Source organism: Periplaneta americana, chromosome 16 (genome assembly GCF_040183065.1).
Source record: "Periplaneta americana isolate PAMFEO1 chromosome 16, P.americana_PAMFEO1_priV1, whole genome shotgun sequence".
Taxonomy (NCBI): domain Eukaryota; kingdom Metazoa; phylum Arthropoda; class Insecta; order Blattodea; family Blattidae; genus Periplaneta; species Periplaneta americana.
In genome coordinates this window covers 189642817-189666587 of record NC_091132.1, presented here as the reverse complement: position 1 = coordinate 189666587, position 23771 = coordinate 189642817, and the positions used below count along the sequence as shown (strand labels likewise).

Genomic DNA, 23771 nt, shown 5'->3' with positions numbered 1-23771 from the left:
ATAAACATTCTACAAAGTCATAAAGTACGCATACTATTATTAATTCATTGATCAGCTGATTCTATACAAAGGTTAAAGACGTAAATGGTAATGAGTGGTTTAGTTACAATGTCTGTATGTCGTTTGTTGAGGTTAAGTCTGACAAGCACAAGTTTTTGTGCTATCTTCTCTGTTATCAAAGAACGACAAAAATGTTGTAGCATTATTTGTTGGAAACTACCCATATAAGTACTGATTTGGAGAGCGAGGTTTAATGCGAAGTTTAAATTACACTTTGGTAAAGATGCGATTCCAACATTTTACTAAACCACTGCGGGGTTTCCAGGTTTCAGTATTGCCAATATATATCTTTTTTATTTATGAAATTGTAATATTTATTATTATTATTATTATAACTGTGCATTAAGAAAAGTAAAAATAAAAATTAATGATTTGTTTTTTTTTATTATGTAATAGAGAGAACAGAAATTACATACCATATGTTTTAAATGTTGTGTTATTTTTTTTTTCGTTGGCTACCATGTCTTTATAACTTTATGTACGAAAACAAAGTGTTGTATTCTGTCCTTGTAGTCAACAGCTGTGTAATTACTAACATTAAGCTTTTGAGTTCTATCCGCATGCACAGCAATTTTCCAAAATCGATTCGAATGTGCATTGCAGTGCCATCTATAGATAAGAATGTGTACTATGTCATGCCTATGAATGCTCCAGTGTGAGCTGCATGGTGTTATTTGTCTATTGTGAAGAGCGAGGGTACTGTACCGCTCGTTTGAACGACTCAACGACTCCGACCACTGGTGACTGTTATTTCGGAACTGTTATTTGGAACATAGTATTTTTTCGGAACCGGAACCGTTGGAACTGTTCCGGGAAAAGAACAACTTCGCCCATCACTATTTGAAACCCTTTCACACACACACCACACTCATCAAAAATCAATCCCGGGACAGCGCGAACGCAGTCCCGACTACCAAAAATTACGCGCCCGAGTTACTCACATTTGGAGCAATCGCAGGGGTCAACCCAACCGCAGTGCAATGGAAGGGTCTCACCCTGGGGGAACCGCCTTCATGATCACGGTAACCCCTACGCCAGGTAAGTATGCCGAGCTATCCTCACTCAGCCCTCTTATGTCTGCCCTACGTTCAACTACTCACTGGATATCAGTTTACAATTCATTCATATTTAATTAACTGTTATAAATGTAACAGAAAGCCCTCAATAAAAGCGTTGTATAAAGTGTAGTTATTGGTTAACGCAATGTAGCTTGTCATAATATTTATGCAGAGTTTGCAATAAAATTGTTACATCTAAACTTTTATGTTATTAGTATGAATTAAATATACACTGCCATCTAGCGGCCTATACTGCTAGCATAGTTTCGTCTCTACCGTTAGATGTGAACATGCGTCCCGGGGTTCGTAAGTGGTAAGGACTGCCCCTGTATTGATCCCAGCTCCCAACTCATCAAAATCTTCCCTCCCAGTATTTTGAATAAGTACCGTAGTTAAAATATCAATCAAGGGTTATATTATGCCGTTACTGAAATTATATGTTTTCCCTAGGATTGGTATTTAATTATATTTTGGGTTAATTAGTCAGAATTGTCCAAATAATTGTGTAAAATTCCCAAAGAGTTTTTCATAACCTGTAAGGTTATCTGCTGTAAAATATTGAAGTTATGTTAAAATCTTCTTAACCCTCTGAATCGTTCCAAGGGCACCAAGATATTTAATATTTTTGTCATTGCTAATAAGTTTTTGATAAAAAAAAATTGTCATTGATGGTGCTGTGTCATAATGTGAACTATACATAGGCCTAGATACCGCAATTACCCTGAATTTAATGTCGTCATAATGAGGAGATGCAGGGAATCTACATTTTAAGTTTTAAAGAGGAGGAAGTTTCAATTTTATGTATAACGAATATAAGCATTTCAGTTTTGTTTTAGGCCTACATGTATATTTGAGAGACATCGTTTCAAAACATGTTTTCTTCATTCTTAAAAAAAAGTTGAACATGTACCATTTTTTTTTTTTCATATTTTATTAACGTAGAATTCAAATCTGCAATGATGACTTAACAAAACGAGTTTTCTCACAACTGAATACTGTATGGTGTTAAAAAAGTGTTGGTACGAGCAGATGTATGTTTTTCACGTCACAAAAAAAAAAGAAATACTAAAACGCGTAAAACTTCCTTTAAAACGAAGCTCCTCTTCTAGCAATGTAGGAATATTGTAATGTTACCGCAGTAGTCAGTCTAAAGTGAATGTATTCCATGCAGAAACACTTAAGTTAGTGTAAAGACAGTTGATACAATGATTGTGAATAAATTATTTAATTGTCTTGTTACCCATGTAAGGAATGTGTCAATGAAAGTTGAGAAATTCCGAATTCTGACATAAATAATTCCAAGTAACTTATAAATATACTAGTTTAACCCGACCAAACTGCATCTCCACAAAATTTCCTTATAAGTGCAACGATTTTCACGTCCGAAATCGCCGAAACTTCTTCAGCCCTAGTTTCACCATCTTATAATAAACGATGTCGTGATTAGAGGATTTAAATAATAACACCATTGGTTACCAGTACTTTATCTTGTGTAAAATCCTGTCTGAACAACTGTTTTTCCGAATACTTATGTTTCGTTAATTTTTATTCTATGACTCAATATTATAATATTATTGCACGACTTAAAATAATTTATCCATTATATTACATACAATAAAAAGGATAACTTTTTAAAATGATTAAGATAATCACATAACCTCAATTTCTCCGTACCCAACCAATGTAACCTCTTAGTACATGTTCAGTTATGTAAGTAATTATTTGTTAATGGTAAATGTACATAATTTCTTTGTTGGATTTTCCCATTTTCACACTGATGTGTGGCGTGTATTGAGAAATCGTATTCACATTTCACTGCTCTTCAATATTTTCTGTTATAATCTGTATATATGTATATATATATATATATATATATATTCTGTTAATTTTTATCGGTGCAAATCAAGCATATTGCGCTCACTTATCGATATAAAAATACGGGTGTGACAAAATCACGATAAAATTCACATTGTCACAATCGTTTTATCTTCTCTCTACCTACCTCACTAACCCTAACATCTAGTGTTGGCTACTGAGTCAATGTTTCGAAACAGTGTGTCGACACACTGAGATGTTCTGTGATTCGACAAACTTGGACTTGAATGTTTCGATACAGTAACTGTTTCGGTTTCGCCAAGGTTTGTCACTGTGTATCGATTGTACTCTACTGTATCGAAAGTCGAGTGTAAGAGAAGAGAACCAATGAAACAGTTAATGTTTCGAAACATTGGTTGAAAGCGAACAAATAAACCGCTTCGCGAAAGGAAGTTTGCCGACATACAGTACTTTCAAATCAAGCCGAGTAGCTATATACGAAGAAATAATAATATTAATAATAATAATAATAATAATAATAATAATAATAATAATATTTGTTCTATATATTGAAATAATTTTAATAATCTGAATATTACTTCCTGCATGAATTGTCTAGGTTTCTCATTTCATAATATATCAACAATGTTATTTAATTTTATGTTATTTTCTCGACGGCCCTGTGAAATTCGATGTTGAATATAACAGAAATAACCAGCATTTGACTGTGGAAGAGGCATTTTAATATTATAGCTGCATGTTTGATAGTATTTATTTTATTGTTTTTTTATATAATTTAACGTCCATTTGTCTAATGTTAATGTAGCCTATGTTTTCCTCCTGGTTGTGAAGGATTAATGTATAAACTTTGATAAATATCGGTCAAAGAGTGTGAATTTGTATAGTTACGACTTATGAGCAAATACATAATGTACATATTAATTATAAACTTATAATCATCGCATTTATTCTGTACTGTTACATTAAACTCATGACTACATTTGGAATCTGATAGTTACTTCAAGATGACGTGTCAGTAGTAGGTATATTTTTAAAGTAGACGTGATTACTAATAATAAAAGTTCCTACTTAAGCTCGAAACATCAAGTACTGTACCGCAAGTTTGTCATGTGTCGTGTATTGTGTACAGAGTTTCCAATCAGCGCATCTGACAGCAAACGAAGCTGCAACACAGAGCCAGTCGGTCTTAGCCTCCCAGTAGATATGTCGTGATTCGACACAGTGTTTCAAAACATTTCACTAAATCGTTCCGAATGTTTCCAAACAACTCGATGTGTTGCTTTTCCCATGTCTAATGTCTACTGTCTACTAGAGTTGGGTCGATTCGTGAACGAATCGTTCATTCGAACGACTAACAATAAAGAATCGTAAGAATCGATTCGTGGTATCAACGAATCGTCGTTCAAACGAATCGTCATTCAAAAGAATATGAAGGAATCGGCATGGTATCGTAACCCACGATTCCATTCGTTGTTTGATGTATCCTGTCAACGGACATTTCCGAACCGTGTCGAATGCTCCCGAGCGAGAGTGAAATCAAAATATGTACTGCATTTGTTAAGTATGGAAAATAATGAACACAAACCTGAAATTTGCATAGTTAAATAGAGATGTAATGCAAAAAATGTACTTCATAATAAGGTTCAGTTGATAAATTATAATTTAGAGACATTACCTTGGGTAATTTTGTAGACTAATGGATGGTTCCAGCCAATGAGAAAGAGACAATCCAATGTCTCGCCTCTTATGCCATCTATGAGAGAGATGTAGAACGTTTTTGTTCTACGCGTGGTTTGCAAAGGAAAGACAGTGTTTTGCGACGATTCAAAAGAATAGTTGGAATCGCAAACTGGGAAGAATCGTGAACTCAACGATTCAAAAGAATAGTTGGAATCGCAGACTGAAAAGAATCGTGAACGAATCGTTGGAATCGACTTCTGAAAAAGAATCGCGTTGCCCGACTCTACTGTCTACTATAGTGGAACACAGGGTTCTGAAGTGTTCAAGGTCGTACGTAGTTTCGCTCGCTTACCCACCCTCCTCATGTACTGTTCCCTTTAGAAGTTACGCTGCAAAAAATATTTTACAAGTGTTGCTCATAGGCAGGTGAATTTATTTAACATAATTTTGTTTTTGACCACCTCTGTGGTGGAGGGGTCAGCATGTTCGTCTCTTACGCACAGGGCCCGGGTTCGATTCCCGGTCGGGTTGAATTTCCTGGTTGAGGTTCTTCAGGGTTTTCCTTCAATCGTAAGGAAAATACCAGGAAATTCGGGCCAAAACATCCCTGAATATCACCGGCCTCATTCACACCAAAAATCATATTCGTAACAAATCAGTAATATATCTACAGACGCCATGTAGTTCACAACAATAGAACCAGTCTCAACAATAGTACACAATAGTTGGATTTCACCCAAAAGATTAACTCGCGATATGATCAGAGATGTTAAAGCGAATACGCGTAACAGCGAAAAAAAAAACAGTTTTAATAGTTAATATTTTGTTTTAATGTGTAATATAATATGTTTAATGTATTTAATAGTGTTTGGATATTATTCTTTTGTTTTTATTTTTATTTCCTATAATTTAAATTGTAAATTTCTTATGCTTTTGTTAAATACGTTATAATATTTAAATAACGATTGTGAACATGAGTGAGATTGAATTTAAATTTAGTAGATAAATAGGCTAATTGCGTCTTTTTAAAAACAAAAAAGAAAAAAAACATGTAGGCCTATTACTTTGAATTTATATTAGTGGTATGACAGAAAATGACTTACGATCTCGTCCTAGACCATTGCTTCTATTCCATCTTCGCGTTCTGCTTCTTCTTCCTCGTCGGTATCCGCACTGCCATCTGATTCACTGCTGTCTGTAAGTGTTACTATAATGCTCTCGAGAACATTGTCTCGTAAGCCTTCTTTCAAGAAATCCTCTTCTTGCAAACGTTCAGCATGTTGCACGCATTTTCTCCAGTTGTCAACACTTACTTTGTCCAGTGCTTCGTGAAGTAATTGTTCAACGTTTGATAACAGGAAAGAACTATTTCCATTAGCTACTTCTTTTTTCACTTGCGCCCATATTAACTCGGCCGGATTATATTGGCAATGGTAGGGTGGAAGTCGAATTACTTCATGGCCCAGCTCTGCAGATATTTTATCCAATTCGTATGTTCTGTACTTCTGCTTATGAAGTCGTACAAGAGCCAATAATTCGTTCCTGGTTTTAGAATTGTCATGAGGAATGGACTTCTCCTCGAGCCACTTTTCTATTTCAGCTTTCCTAGTGTTTGAGGAAGGGGGCTTTTCTGTAAGCACAGAATGGTAGCTTGCGTTATCCATCACTATTACGCATCCTTCCTCCAAACTGTGCAACATGTTAACATACCACTGTTTGAAAACATCGTACGTCATTTCACTGTGATAGTCGTTGTTGCTTGATCCGGATCTAAATACCAGTTTGGCGCCAGAAATGAAACCGAACTTAGCAGATCCCGCATGGTAAACAATAAGACGACCTCCTTTACCCAGAGGAACTTTAAACCACCACAACGATTTTTATCTTGCCAAATGAACGATTTTGTGTGGTTCTGATTAACCCACGTTTCATCTAGATAAACGATAGGTCTTGTGTCTTTATTCACTCTTAAAGAGTGCATCTTTCTTAAAAATGCAATCATAGCCGCAACAATGTCTGATCTCTCCATCAAGAATTTACGACCGTCGTTACATTTCTTGAATGAGAAACCAAGAGATCTTAACAATCTTCGAGTAGACTCTCCCGAACCACTGTAACCTATTTTGTCTCTTAATGCCTCTGAAATCTTAGCACACGTCGGGAACTGTCCAGCATCGTAAAATTCGTGCACTGTTCGACGTAAAATGTCCTTATTAAAATCATCCATACCAGTCACTGGCTTTTTATTGGAAGTTTTCTTCTTCTGGGGAGAACGAAAATATGGGCGTGGTTCATCTTCTTCTAGGGAGGCCGATTCATTCGCTTCAATGCAGATATTTCTTACGGTGTTTAAACTCACACCACAAGCTTTCGCCGTAACTTCTTGTGTTTTACTAAAAATTGAAGAAATAGCAGGCGCCTCACTGGTAGAAAGATGTTTGAAGTATTTGTAAACGTTAAAAATAATCTCTTTTGTCTGGCTGCGTATATTTCGACTGTGAGGCATACTTGAAGTATGTACACATAAAACACAGAATAGGACAATATAAGTTTAGACAAGGCACTTAACTGTGTACGTAGCTGTGCATAAAACGCAGACGAGCACAATGTAAGTTTAGATAGGCACTTAACTATTTACGTATCTAACAAGGAAGAGCGCTGCACAAGGTTAGACAAGACACTGAATTTTGGCTTTTTCTTTATAGTGTAGGAACCTTAGAATTTTACAGTAGAACCGGTCCCCAACCCCTCGCGGTGGCAGGAGGGTGAGTAAGATAGCAGTGAAAAGTGAGTGACCTTGGCAACCATAAATCCTTGTGAACGACTATAACAGCGCGAACGCAGTCCCGACTACCAAAAATTACACGCCCGAGTTACTCACATTTGGAGCAATCGCAGGGGTCAACCCAACCGCAGTGCAATGGAGGGGTCTCACCCTGGGGGAACCGCCTTCATGATCACGGTAACCCCTACGCCAGGTAAGTATGCCGAGGAATCCTCACTCAGCCCTCTTATGACTACCCTACGTTCAACTACTCACAGGATGTCTCTTTACAATTCATTGATATTTAATTAACTGTTATAAATGTAACCGAAAGCCCTCCATAAAAGCGTTGTATAAAGTGTAGTTATTGGTTATCGCAATGTAGCTTGTCATAATATTTACGCAGAGTTCCCAATAAAATTGTTATATCTACATTTTCATATTATTAGTATGAATTAAATAGACACTGCCATCTAGCGGCCACCTAGTTTCGAGTTCTACCGTTAGAAGTGAAGTTGGCCCAAGAGGGGATGACCGCACCGGTATTGATCCACTAATCAGATGTCTACTTGCTGAAAATCTCCAATTCAAGTTAGGTTCTAAGCTTCTGACAGTATTATTATTATTATTATTATTATTATTATTATTATTATTATTATTATTATTATTATTATTATTTAGGAATATTAAATCTAGACATTTGAGATGGGCAGAGCATGTAGCACGTATGGGCGAATCCAGAAATGCATATATAGTGTTAGCTGGAAGGCTGGAGGGAAAAAGACCTTTGGGGAGGGCGAGACGTATATGGAAGGATAATATTAAAATGGATGAGGGAGGTGGGATATGATGGTAGAGACTGGATTAATCTTGCACAGGATAGGGACCGATGGCGGGCTTATGTGAGGGCGGCAATGAACCTCCGGGTCCCTTAAAAGCCATTTATAAGTAAGTATTTTTTCAGTAGGTTATTTTACGACGCTTTATCAACAGCTCAGGTTATTTAGCGTCTGAATGAGATGAAGGTGATAATGCCGGTGAAATGAGTCCGGAGTCCAGCACCGAAAGTTACCCAGCATTTGCTCATATTGGGTTGAGGGAAAACCCCGGAAAAAAACCTCAACCAGGTAACTTGCCCCGACCGGGAATCGAACCCGGGCCACCTGGTTTCGCGGCCAGACGCGCTAGCCGTTACTCCACAGACGTGGATAAAGTATTATTATTATTATTATTATTATTATTATTATTATTATTATTATTATTATTGAATAATTTCGAGGGAAAAATTGTTCCGGAGCCGGGTATCGAACCCGGGACCTTTGGTTTAACGTACCAACGCTCCACCACTGAGCTACCCGGGAACTCTAACCGACACCGATCCAATTTTTCCCTCTATATCCACAGACCTCAAAGTGGGCTGACAACCGTCAAGCAACCAACTTCGAGTGCACACTAACTCTGTGTGACTTAAATTGTGGTTTTCTGTTAACGAACCCGGCTCCGGAACAATTTTTCCCTCGAAATTATTCAAATCAACTTTACAGGGAGTTATACCTGAAATCTTGATTTGTATTATTATTATTATTATTATTATTATTATTATTATTATTATTATTATTATTATTCATCCTTTACGATGTCTTGCCAACGTTTTAACGGTCTGCCCAAGGATCTCTTGCCCACAGGATAGTATTTTAAAATTTGGCGTGGAATTCTAGAACGAGGCATTCTGATGACATGTGATCTCCAGTTTTGTCTGTATTTCTGTAGGTATTCCGTAATAGGCTCAATCTGCAGTTCTTTCATAATGTCAAAATTTCTAATGTGATCCATTCTCGTGAATCCCGCTGTACGACGCATAATCTCATTTCTGCCGCCGTTAATCTTTGTGAATCAATATTACGAATCGTCCAAGCTTCACTACCAAAACAGAGTATAGGTTTGGCCAATGTTTTATAAATTCTGGTGCGCGTGTGTTTTTGTAGTAAGGTTGGTTTGAAAATCTGATTAATTATCCCCATTGCTCTGTTGAATTTAATAATTTTATCATTCAAATCTTTTTCTTCTTCACGTGAAATTTGGTAACCGAGATAACTAAAATTTTTAACTTGTTCGATGATCTTATTATTGATGCATATTTTGCTACGGACTGGTTCCTTTCCTAAAAAAAAGCCATCACTTTAGATTTGTCAGTTGAAATTTCCATATTGAAACTTTCTGCCATTTGATTAAAGTTGTTTTTATTATTATTATTGTTATTAATATTATTATTATTATTATTATTATTATTTATTTTTATTTGTCTTCATTAAATTTACGAGTAGTTAACCTTGTTCATTTTATATCTTTATTAATATTATACTATTCACACTGTTTTATTTGTATTACTATACTTAATGTTATTATCGTATTACTGTGCTTGACCATAATTGGCCAACGGCTGTTGAGTAACACATACATATCAATAAATAAATATCATTATCAAAATTATTATTATTAATATTATTATTCATTATTATTATTATCACAATCTCTACCATTATCCATCATCACCATTATCATTATTGTTATCATTATCATTATTATTTTAATTATCGCCACCATTTATAGTGCCTAGAATTTTCTTTGCCCGATGTCACAGAACGTGACGTTCACTTGTATGTCAAATATCTGGGTATCATTATTGATCAGAATTTAAAATGGCCTCATCACATTACTTATCTTTGTAAGAGGCTTCGTAAAACAATTTATACAATTCGTTAATCTTCGATGCTACTTACCTATTAGAGTTCTACGAAATGTTTATTTGGCCATTATTCAGTCTATCATTCAATATGGTATAATTGTTTGGGTGGATGTACAAAAATTAATCTTAGTCCGTTAAATTTACTACAAAATCGAATAATTAAAATTTGTTTGAAGAAACGTTTCGATTATCCAACTAAATTAATTTATTCTGAATTTAATGTATTTAATATTGAACAAATTTATAAGTATACGCTGTTAAAATTTTATCATAAAAATCGTAATAAGTTTGTATTACAGACACACAATTATGACACAAGACGAAATATTAATTCAACATTAGTAGAACCTAAATGTCTCACATCTGCTGGTCTAAACCATAGCATAAATTTTGGCCCTCGGTTGTACAATGCTTTAACTAAATTACACCCAGAACTTCTAACATGTAACCCACTAACAAGAAAATTAGAAACGTGTTAATATCTTCAATTTGATTAAATAAATTTATAGCCTATGTGTATGAATTAATCAACCTATATTATATTTGTATTCTATAATTTTGAAATATATATTAGTCCTACTTTTCACGTGCGATATTATTCTTGTCTAGTGTTAATATTATATTATATAATTCCATTGCCGCTGTAATTATATTTTAGTTCCTGTTTTATTTTACTTATTTATTTATATTATTATTATTTTTTTATTTTAATATTATATCTGAACTGCGACCGAGCACGAGCGCTGCTCGTTCGGTCTCAAATTTTGTTAATACTACTGTATCTTTTTTTTATATTGCTTGTATTATTTTATTTATATTTCTCTTTGTTTGTTTTGTAATTATATTTCTTTATTCTGTATATTTGAATTTAAATAAATAAATAAATACTTGTAATAGATTTAGCATAGTTCTTTTGGGGATATCTTAATCCTACTAATCAAAAGCATATTTTTTATAGTACTTATAATTTAACAAATAAGTTCAGTTTCCATTGCGACTATAGAGATTACCTCCATAAACACAACTTTATATATTATTTTCTCTTGTGTATTATATTGAAAGTGAAACGTTTCAGTATTGTTGTAAGTAGTTCTAGGCCAAAAGTATCTGCATGTTGGAACATATATAATTATATCCAGTGGCGATTTCTCTTAAGGAGCACAGGAGCAGTGCACCACCTCTTCAAATAACACATGTTTTTAAAGTTATATCAATGAGCTGCAGTAGACTATGTGAGTGACATAATTCTTTATTATAATATTACGTGGTACAGTCATTAAGTTCTAATACTGAGCGCATAGTGGCGTTGTGGTGCACTATAGCGCATAGGTGGCGCCATGGTATGATACCTTGTCAGTTAGTCTCTCGACCCAACAAGAGACAGTTGAGTGCATGCACTGTAAGCAGAACTACGGTCTTTGTTGTGACGGTGATTTGAATGCGCGCGTCGGAACTCGAGTATGTTGCAGTTTGAGCAACGGGCAAACGTCACGTTCTGTCAGAAATTAGGCGAAACTGCTATAACCGATCATAACTGGAGACGAAACATGGTGTTTCCTTTACGATCCGCAACTGAAGCGACAATCCGCCACCTGGAAAACGCCATTATTTCCACGACAGAAAAATCCGCAACAAGACAGGTCAAAAGGCAAGGTGATGCTTTCACAGTTTTTTTTTTATTCAAATGGAATTGTTCACATACAATTCATCCCACAAGGTGCAACTGTAGACAAGATCCTCTACAAAGAGATTCTTGGCCGTTTAAGCAATTCAATTCGTCGTAAGCGTCCTGAGCTTTGGCATAGGAAGAATTGGCTGTTGCTACACGACAACGCCCCTGCACATCGCCCCATCCTTGTCCGAGAGGAACTTGCAAGGCAACAGGTCGCTGTTTTGCCACATCCTCCGTACTCACCTGATCTCGCACCATGCGATTTTTTTCTCTTTCCCCTCATGAAATCAATCCTAGGAGGGCGTAATTTTTATGCGGCCGAAAAGGTCATGACTGCCACAAGAGAAGCCGTACGGCATCTTCCTGCCAACATCTTTCAGCGGTGCTTCCAGCAGCTACACCAACGTTGGCAGACGTGCATAGCGGCCAACGGCGACTATATTGAGGGAGGATGTCGATCTGTTTAAGTGTACGCCGTATCACGCGGCATCTTCTGAGACATCCAGATTCTTGTGGGTGCCTACCCTTCAGGCGTCAGTGTCAGAACTTAATGACTGTACCACGTATGTAAAAATAACGCTGCACTTATACTGTTGACGCCTGGGACTTACGTTTAACGCTCGACACTTGCGGCACACTGTTCCAGTCGAGCATGCGCAGTAATACTGTTTCACGGCAGGCTTTGGAGCATGGTTGGGAGGCAGTACAGTGTGCGTAGGAGGGATTAGGAGCACTTTCAGATGTGTTCTCAAGCTCGTCCCATCATAAATGTTAAATGAATAGTGCGCAAAATCTTTTAAATGTGTAATCTATACTAATAATAAATCTGTAGCCGAAATTTTTCTAGTAATTTTCGATTTTCCAAAAATAATTGGTGTTAACATGTATAATTAACAATCCTGAAACCAAAAATCGCATTTTTCAAATTTTTGTTTGTATGTCTGTCTGTATGTTTGTTACCTTTTCACGCGATAATGGATGAACCGATTTATATGAAAATTGGAATATAAATTAAGTTCGTTGTAACTTAGATTTTAGGCTATATGGCATTCAAAATACTTTATTTAAAATGGGGGTTATAAGGAGGCCTGAATTAAATAAATCAAAATATCTCGCTTATTATTGATTTTTGTGAAAAACGTTACATAACAACAGTTTCCTTAAAAATGATTTCCGATAAGTTTTATTCTTTACAAAATTTTGATAGGACTGATATTTAATGAGATAAATGAGTTTTAATATTAAAATAACGCCACCTAAGACGTTGCAATGAATTAAGAACAAATGATTTCGTCTATAAGGGGCCTTGGACAACAACAATCGAAAGCTAATATCGGAAGCTAAATTAACCGATTTGTATAATTAATTATTATTTCACCATTGGAAAGTGTAGTTTCTCTAGATGTACATAATGCTATAATGTTATTACAGTAACTTCTGAGTAAATCGAGGACAGGTAAGATTAAAATAGCTTCTTATGCAGAGAAAATTTGATAGGCTATTTTGTACATTCGTTTTCTGTATTTCTTAAAATAATATTTATGTACACTCATTTTAATCTCAGAGAATTAACGAACAACGAGAGTGTATTGATTTAGTATGCAGTAATAGTACGTTAGCTTAGCAATCCATTATTTTATAATTCAGATTTTAACTATGCTCAATTGAATCGTGTTAAAATACATAAAATATATATGCAATAAATGCAATGCAAAAAAAAATTGGGTAATAAGCGAAGCAGATTATCTTGCGCTGTTGTAAAAGTTTTTGCCTGGATCAAACGTCCTATTTTAATTATGTAATTACTTTATATTTATTTCTAACAGGTGCAGCGGAGCGCACGGGCACGGCTAATTTTCTATAAGATCTTTACACGAAAAGATCAAAATAAAGAAGACGGGTAGACCTACACATGAATTAAAATTGTAAGTGACGAAGAATAGTAATAGAGAAGTGACAAGAAAATTCAACAGTCGGACTTAACGAAAAATGCAATATGTGGCTGCAATATAAAAGACGCTGTATTTTGTTTTCCTTGCCTATTGTTCGGCGGCGAACATTCATTGACAAAAATGAGTACGTTTTATGAATTTTATTTATTTTTCTGTTTGAATTTAGGGCTGTGCGTAGTAGGTAACTAAATAATTTTGGTTATCGTTCTGCAGATATGATTTATTTGAAGCACATGAATGAAAGAATTAAAAAACACGATTCTTGAGCTGCACACATCAACAATAATGTTAAATAGCAGTGTTGGGTCAAACAAACATACAGACACAATTAGATTCAATTGGATTGTTGCACTTTACAATGATAAAGTTACCAAGAACAGATATGTGCGTGCGGTTTTATGGAACTTTGAGTTGGCTTTAAGAGGTCACGAAGATGGAAACTCATCTTTAAACGCTAGTATTTTTCTTGGCCTCATCAATTTCAGTTCTGAATTAGTCGCACTCTTAAGGAACATTTGGAAAGAGGAACAGTGTTTAAGAGCACATCAAACACTATACAGAACGAAGTCCTTCAAGCCATTTTGATGTATGCCATGATGAGATTTCAAAGAAATAAAGAAAGCTGCTGACTTTTTAGCAGTTAAGTCTGATGAGACGACACACGTATCGAATGCTTGTGAACGTGTGAAATGTGTTATAAAACGCAATATAGCGAAAACAATATTATTTACGAATCTTGTAATTACCATTAATATATTAAATTTGATACTACATATTTTTACATATTTATCCCACATTACATATTATGGCTTGGTATTACATAAACCTACATATATAGGGGTTTTTATTCATTTTTACTTCTCTGAAAGGAAAAAAAAAACTTCTTCTGGAGAAGTTTACAATTTTAAATACAAAGATTTAACAGCCTTTTTACTTACCCAAGAACGGATATATTTCGGGACGAAACATAACGTCTTAATTCCAGGATCAGAAAGTAGCGTTGCCTTCATGCGGTGGAGTGGGACGAGGAGACATGATTTGTCTCGAACTATAATTGTTCTGCACACGTCTTAACAAGCCGTTCCTATGCAATTTGCAACCTTACCTACCCTCGGAAAACCCGTGTCAAGTCTGACATGAGCCGCAATAAAGTAGCCGACTTTTGAAAAGAAGCTGGAGTAAAGGAACGAACTGGAAAAATGTTGAAAGATTAAAATAAATAGCTTTCCAGGTTATTGCTTGACCTCTTAACTTTAAATTTAGTAGACCTATACGGAAATGAGATTTTCAGAGCAATTAGAAAATATGGTTCTCGGCTGGAATAATCCTACCCTTCTGAATGAGACAGAAATGTCACTTTTCAATAGGTATTGGTACTTCGTTTCTTACAGGGTGCAGCTAAAATGCATGTGTCCCACATCTCCTCTTATTTTCTCCTAATCCAGTAAAGCGAAACAGTGCTTGCAGTACTGTTGTGTCATTCATTTCACTCAGTTCTCCACTTTTAGTACTTACAGTATAAAGTGCGAGTGAGTTTATCTGCTGCTTTTAATTAACTAAAATAGCCCCTGTATCTTTAACTCTAACGACAAAAATAAAATCATGGATTGCGATGGACGAAGCTTTCACTACAGATGGAAAAATAGTAATGTGTCAAGTATGCGGTAAAAAAGTCGGGTGTTCTATGGCATACCTGCACAAACAGCGCTCAACGAGCGCGCGCGCTCTTTCGGAGCGGGAGAGCTGTGTTTACCGCTCGCCGAAACGGAGAGGAAGATACGTCAGAATGACATAGCCTTGCTAAGGTAGAGGAGAGGGAAACGACCACTCAGCTATCTAGTGGAGTGCAGTGTGTATTCTCAGTAACTGTTTCTCGTTGTTCTACTGCTACAGTACGGTATGGAGGAATCTAAAAGACGGAAAAGTAGTGATCAGGCAAATTCTTTCAATGTTGCATGGGAAAATGCTTATTTTTTCATAGCTGCTGGAGTAAATACTCAGTGCTTTATCTGACATTTTGAAAGGTAGAAAGAAACATAACATAATGCGTCATTACGAGTCCAGACATAAAGATACTAAAGATATTAATCTTCAACAATTTAAATATCTCTCTTCAGGGAAAAGGCCAGCTCAGTGTTGATATGTTGAATAAATTACGGGATTTCAGTCGCAAACTTACACTTTTCGTAAGTCAGTTTCGGGAAGGTAATATGGCTTACTTTCGAACGATAGAAACTGCTCGTGATGAAGCCATGTGAAACGATTATGTGCAAATATTAATTGAAATTCAAAATGAATTTAATTCTAGGTTCCAAGATCTTGTCTTAAGGTCCACACCTGTCGAGTAACGGTTAGGCGACTAGCCGCGAAAACCAGGTGGCCCGGGTTCGATTCCCGGTCGGGTCAAGTTACCTGGTTGAGGTTTTTCCGGAGTTTTCCTCATCTCAGTATGAGCAAACGCTGAGTAACTTTCGGTGTTGGACCCCGGACTCATTTCACCGGCATTATCACCTTCTTCTCATTCAGACGCTAAATAGCATAGCTAAGCTGTTTATAAAGCGTCGTAAAATAACCTACTACAAATCTTGTCTTAATTGGAAAGAAGTTTAAAGCTATCATAATAAATTCTTCAACACCAGCTGAAACAATGTCATGTAAGTTACAGGTGGGCCTGGTTGGCGCAGTTGTATAGCGCTGGCCTTCTATGCCCGAGGTTGCGGGTTCGATTCCGGGCCAGGTCGACTGCATTTAAATGTGCTCATATAACCTCGGCAGTTGCGAGCGTCGTTAAATAAAAAATAACATTTAACGATTTACAGCTCGGATTTATTGATCTTCAATGTGGCCTAAGGGCTAAAGATCGTTTGAATAATACTACTAGCCTGGTTGAGTTTTACAAGACTAAACATTAGCAATAATATCCACGACTACACAGGCTGGCTGTGAAAATGATTGCTATGTTTGGCTCAACATTTATATTTGTGAGCAACTGTTTTCTATAATCAGCTTTAATAAAGGCAGACATCGAACATCTGTAACTGATGTTTCATTACGATCAGTAGGCTACTGTTCCTTTCAGCTGCCAACAGCATAACACATCGTTTTCATGTACTGATAAATAAAAATATAACAAAATGATATTGTACATTTAAGTAGGTATAAAATTTCTATTATTTCTGTAAAATAAATATTTCTGTATTAATTAATAATAGTCCAAGATAGTTTTCCAAACACTGAACGGGAATTCATTTCATAAACACTCGTACTAGTACTTCCTTTTGTGTATATTTTGTACGAGATCATCCCTTCTTCCAGTCCACCCTATACAGAGCGCAGCTAATATCTGCATTCCGCTCATGTGCTGTGAGCCGGCTCGGAGAGCGCAAACCTTGTGCAGGCCTGCTCTATGGAATCACAACTGGAGAGTTTTACCTATCCTATACAGCCAGATATTGATATGCCAATTAAATATTTTCATGATTTTACATATTTTGGTACATATTCAGCTTATTTTTCTTACATAAATATGTACATATTTCACACCTTGATATTACATAACAATCCGGTCTCTAGCTATGATACAGCGAGACTGGACAAATGCCGGCTACGATACAAGATGGCTGACCACAGGGCTAGCGACGCACGGATATCATCACAGACTGTGTGCAACTAAGAGATACCACTCCGCAAGCGAAATGTGTATCTGTGAACTGTACGGGGACCAATGCGGGAGAAATCACATTCTCGAGTGTAGAAGGCGTGTGAAATCTATCAGGGAAGCAATACAAGGAATAGAAGAACCGTATCTATACTGTTTTCGCTGTAAGAAAAATCCTAATGTAAACATAAGCACGTTGCTGTCATACCCGTGATTGGCTCCCAGTCGAAACACTTACATGACGCAGGAAAATATAGTTCGTATTTGGAAACCATAATCTTGTATTATTTAGAAATAAAAAATTGAATTCTAGTTGTTAATTATGATGAAACATTTAACTTCACTCATGTGTAAAACGCTGTGTAAAAGAAAAGCTACTTTTATATTTTGTTATGTACTATGAACGCGGATGAATACCAACAGTAATACCGAGGTAGTCTGTTCTTGTAACAAGCTGGCGTCACTTGAGCTCGTAGATGCTGACGTAAGCACGTAGTACCGAAGTATGGCTTCTGTATCCTCAACTGTCCATTGTGAAAACATAAGACTTGAAAATAATTTAATTGCAGTAATTATAAAGTAAATGTTTCCTCAGCAAACGAATGCGTAGTAGTGAGGTTAGGCCTACTTGACGAATAACGGGAAATGTTTAACATGAAACAGAATGTACAACAGTGGGCGAGAACATGTACTGAGAATCTATGGCGCCAAACAGCGGCCAATGAAGCCTCACTTCAATCACGTGCTATTGTTTACATTAGGATTTTTCTTACAGCGAAAAGATTATATGCACAGAGTGTGCGTAATCCCAAACTATTTTTATTCTTCCACAGTGCGCGATTTTCTTATTATCAATTTAAATAAAAAAAATTACGAATGTGCAAAAATATTGGACTTTTAAAACTCCATAATATCCTATAACACAGAGGTCTCCAAAACGCATATAGTCAGTCGTGATCCCGATGCTGCCCGCCGAACACAGTGTGCTGTAGAGAAGGGGGAGAGAGTCGTACCTCAACAGATGGGAGCGGTCTCTCTTATGTTTACAAATAATATCAAAAGGATAAGAAATATCATACATTTGTATATTATTTTGACATACTAGGAAGCTTCTACTTTTGATTGGGGAATATTCAATAATTCATTTCGCATTACATCTAGAAGACATTCTGTATGAACGATTTTACAAATGCTCATTCTGTAAAGGGCTTCATTGATTTTCCAATATTCCAAATTAGAACATAGCTAACAAGAAGTATTTTTTTTTTTAAGACGTGTGTGATTTGTATTTTATTGTTTCAAATTTATCAAAATATTTGTATGTATTTGACCTAAAATGAAGCGAAAACTGTAAGTATATCTTGCGAAACTGAGTGTAAACGTATCGTAATATACTTTATGTAACCAACAGTTATACAGAAGTCCCAAAATAAATTATTCTCACATGTTGAATTCTAACACACTCTTAAGATTTTTCGAACAAATTAAAGATTTCATATTCTTCCCACTAACACGAAAATACTTTTCTCTTCCCTTTAATCCTTGAATGTACTACGTCCATGATCAGAAGACATTGTGAAACGGTGGAACACTCCGACCAACACAATGATAATGGCAGTCCGCCACTGCTCTTTGTTTGCGCATGAACACAAGAGTATACAGTACAGGTGGGGATGGGTGAGGCAGAGCGCGCTCATTACGTACTGGCTTCGGTTCCATTCAGTGGCTTACTCGCGAGTATGCTTTTGGAGACGTCGCAGTATAACATGCTAATTTCTCTACCACGATTACACTAGACCTACTAATACCAAAATTAAAAGCATTCTACTATTACAAGTCATAAACAACTCTCATCTACAAAAAATTACCGGGACAGCGCGAACGCAGTCCCAACTACCAAAAATTACGCGCCCGAGTTACTCACATTTGGAGCAATCGCAGGGGTCAACCCAACCGCAGTGCAATGGAAGGGTCTCACCCTGGGGGAACCGCCTTCATGATCACGGTAACCCCTACGCCAGGTAAGTATGCCGAGGTATCCTCACTCAGCCCTCTTATGTCTACCCTACGTTCAACTACTCACAGGATGTCTCTTCATAATTAATTGATATTTAATTGACTTTTATAAATACAATCGAAAATCCTTATGCATGCTTTGTGTGAAAGTATCTCTTGTTGAACGTAATGTAGGTTGTCATAATTTGCTTACAATTCTCGGCTATTATGATTAAACGTTTATAATATTCATATGAATTAAATAGACACTGCCATCTAGCGGCTAGTTCTGTGGTCTAGTTTTCAGTATTATTCTTAGCTCCGTCACGGCTGTCCCGTTATTGATCCAGCAATCACACAAACGAAAAACCTCAATTTATATCATTATTAATATTATTATTATTATTATTATTATTATTATTATTTGCATTTGATCAATTATTCATGTAGACTATTATATTGTTTGTACTTCATCTCACTGCCATTTTCTGTCATTCATTCTCATCATCATTTGTTGTTTTGTTCTGTTCTGTATCGTGCTAAACTGTAATTGGCCTTGTGCTGTTGTTTTGCACGTTAATATTCTAAATAAATAAATAAATAAAAATAAATTATTATTATTATTATTATTATTATTATTATTACTACAAAACATGTATAGGCCTACTACACTGAACGGCATATGTTAAGTTCTAGATATGGTTTTTGTACTTGGTTATTTAACGATTCGCGAGATGAGGCCGAGGATTCGCCATAGATTGCCCGACATCCACCTTATGAGATTGAAATTAACAATAATGAAGACAGACATTTACGAATATTATTTTGCCGCTATTTCTGAGAAGATATCGGCAATCGAAGACGAGTGGCCACAGAGATTGATGATTATGTAGAATTCAATGGCTGTTAATGAACCTCCCGAGTGAATTTGATTATGGTTCACTCGAAATGTACGGTACGTGCCTATTATCAACTCAATATTGCATAACTCGCGCTAAAAGAAATCAAACGAGTGGTTTCACAGGTCTATAGCTCCTCTCAATGCCGAGATATTACTGAGAGAGACAGCAAGGCAGGCTAATATCATACGCAATTTCGACGCGCGCATGTCCGTAACGAGGGGCTGTAGAGTCATTGGGCGTAGCCGTACAAATTTTATTGGTTCAATGCCTGACTATTAATAACATTAGCATTCAGTTGCGGCTCATAGTGTTGTCACTGTAGGAATTTGGAATTCTGCTACTTTTTTTTGTTTCACCACCGATTTTGGAACGGATGCCCATACTCGGTGCGGGGAAAGATGTATTCAACGGTCCACACCTGTGGCGTAACGGTTAGCGCGTCTGGCCGCGAAACCAGGTGGCCCGGGTTCGATTCCCGGTTGGGGTAAATTACCTGATTGAGGTTTTATCCGGGGTTTTCCCTCAACCCAATATGAGCAAATGCTGGGTAACTTTCGGTTCTGACCCCGGACTCATTTCACCGGCATTATCACCTTCATCTCATTCAGGCGCTAAATAACTTAAGATGTTGATAAAGCGTCGTAAAATAACCTAGCCTACAGATACAAAGTCTATGCCCACAGACAGACAGAGGATCATGTGAATGATTTTGACTCAATTGCTCTTGTTTCTACTGAAATATGTGGTGTCAGTGAAACGTTTCCAATGCTCTCTCCATCCTCCTAACGCCTTAACTTCTGACGATGACTTTCTCAATCCTGCAACTTCACCCTCCACTGCAGAAGATGTGAATGATTCTTTCCATATAATCCATCACATGATTTTTATAAACACCGTATTTACTCGCGTTATCTCCCCTCAACATTATTAGGACGAATCTCTCGATTTTTTTTTCGTGCAATTTCCTCATCTTACATTAAAATACGAACACACACTTCCTCTACAAGAGCGTCTTTTGTGAATGTTAAGCCGAAGTCATTATCTATCCCTTTTACAGTGAAAAATGTAAATTATTCCTGTGATGATACGGAAGATGATCTGTATTTGTTCTCTCATGGAAGTATTAGAACGTAAAATATGTGTATGTTTATTTTCATATGTAATTAATAAGTTAATTTTCGTAGGAATATTTTACGCTCGAAATTTAACACCATGATTCGTGGTTATTCGGGATCAGGCTACCGACATTACAACTGACATACAACTGTAAAAAAAAAAGCTGTAAAAGTCTTCTTAATTACTCGAATTGAATAGCCGCCCAGAACAAGGTTGTAACCCTCATTTTCCATAACTTGACTTTTTCGTGAATAATGGTCGTTAACTCTACTCTACGTTAACTCCGTACGTAGATGAAATTATTGGGGATCATCAGTGCGGTTTTCGGCGTAATAGATCGACTATTGATCAGATTTTTTGTATTCGGCAGATAATGGAGAAAAAATGGGAGTATAAGGGTACAGTACATCAGTTATTCATAGATTTCAAAAAGGCATATGACTCGGTTAAGAGGGAAGTATTATATGATATTCTTATTGAATTTGGTATTCCCAAGAAACTAGTTCGATTAATTAAAATGTGTCTCAGTGAAACATACAGCAGAGTCCGTATAGGTCAGTTTCTATCTGATCCTTTTCCAATTCACTGCGGGCTAAAGCAGGGAGATGCACTATCACCTTTACTTTTTAACTTCGCTTTAGAATATGCCATTAGGAAAGTTCAGGATAACAGGCAGGGTTTGGAATTGAACGGGCTACATCAGCTTCTTGTCTATGCAGATGACGTGAATATGTTAGGAGAATATACACAAACGATTAGGGAAAACACGGAAATTTTGCTTGAAGCAAGTAAAGCGATCGGTTTGGAAGTAAATCCCGAAAAAGACAAAGTATATGATTATGTCTCGTGACGGGAATATTGTACGAAATGGAAATATAAATATTGGAGATTTATCCTTCGAAGAGGTGGAAAAATTCAAATATCTTGGAGCAACAGTAACAAATGTAAATGACACTCGGGAGAAAATTAAACGCAGAATAAATATGGGAAATGCGTGTTATTATTCGGTTGAGAAGCTCTTATCATCCAGTCTGCTGTCCAAAAATCTGAAAGTTAGAATTTATAAAACAGTTATATTACCGGTTCTTCTATATGGCTGTGAAACTTGGACTCTCACTCTGAGAGAGGAACATAGGTTAAGGGTGTTTGAGAATAAGGTGCTTAGGAAAATATTTGGGGCTAAGCGGGATGAAGTTACAGGAGAATGGAGAAAGTTACACAACACAGAACTGCACGCATTGTATTCTTCACCTGACATAATTAGGAACTTGAAATCCAGACGTTTGAGATGGGCAGGGCATGTAGCACGTATGGGCGAATCCAGAAATGCATATAGAGTGTTAGTTGGGAGACCGGAGGGAAAAAGACCTTTAGGGAGGCCGAGACGTAGATGGGAGGATAATATTAAAATGGATTTGAGGGAGGTGGGGTATGATGATAGAGACTGGCTTAATCTTGCACAGGATAGGGACCGATGGCGGGCTTATGTGAGGGCGGCAATGAACCTTCGGGTTCCTTAAAAGCCATTTGTAAGTAAGTAAATGGTCGTTAATGATGCGCTATGCGTAATGCTTGTGCTCGTGTTAAAATCAGCGCACATGTCTGATTGTCAACCTTGTTCTAAAAAATTAAAACTATGTACAGCACAATGTGTTTTTCCACATTTTTTAAGAATTTCAAATTTGCTGGTTACAACCTCGTTCTGGGCGGCTATTCAGTTGTAAATTGTTTAGTGGTACGTATTAATTTAATTAATTGATAAATTGTTAAACTTTATGACTAGTTTATTCCCGACATTTTATACTAATCGTATAACGTCCTCCCATAAATTATTCGCCTCCGAATTTTTACAAAGAAGATGGAAATTAACCCGATTAAATACGGTAATGATATGAAGAGTTCGCGGGAATGTCACATTTCTGTTAAGGATTAGATAATGATCTAATTGAGTCTATAGCTGCAAGATGTAGTGCTGTTTCTATAGCAAATAAAGGAAAGGATTACTGTATTCGTGGTGATAATTCTCCTTTTTACCATTTTTCATAAGAACAACATTAAATTTCGTAGTGATCCATTGAATTAGATAATGACATCAACCTTAAAAAAACTGTGACATTCATCGTTTTTCCCGCGAACTCTTCATATGTTACTATGAAAAAAAAAATGTTTAAAAAAGTTGGTGTAAAAAGTTTTGACAGAGGTGTTTAGTTTGTTGACTTTCTTAATTTCTTCACTTGTTTGCTGATATGGAACCATAACTGAATCTGATTATTTCTCAATTCTTAAATTTACTTTAAAACAATCTTTCGCCTGTACAGTTCATCACGTTTAC

General features: G+C 36.3%; 3 non-coding genes across 3 annotated transcripts; all 3 read right to left on the bottom strand.

Annotated features, from left to right (window-relative positions):
- Positions 1-944: 944 nt before the first annotated feature.
- LOC138692302 (U1 spliceosomal RNA) lies at positions 945-1106 on the bottom strand. Its single transcript, XR_011330055.1, has one exon. It is a non-coding gene; the product is annotated as a U1 spliceosomal RNA (small nuclear RNA).
- A 6351-nt stretch (positions 1107-7457) lies between these two features.
- LOC138692313 (U1 spliceosomal RNA) lies at positions 7458-7620 on the bottom strand. Its single transcript, XR_011330065.1, has one exon. It is a non-coding gene; the product is annotated as a U1 spliceosomal RNA (small nuclear RNA).
- An 11672-nt stretch (positions 7621-19292) lies between these two features.
- LOC138692308 (U1 spliceosomal RNA) lies at positions 19293-19455 on the bottom strand. Its single transcript, XR_011330060.1, has one exon. It is a non-coding gene; the product is annotated as a U1 spliceosomal RNA (small nuclear RNA).
- Positions 19456-23771: the final 4316 nt, after the last annotated feature.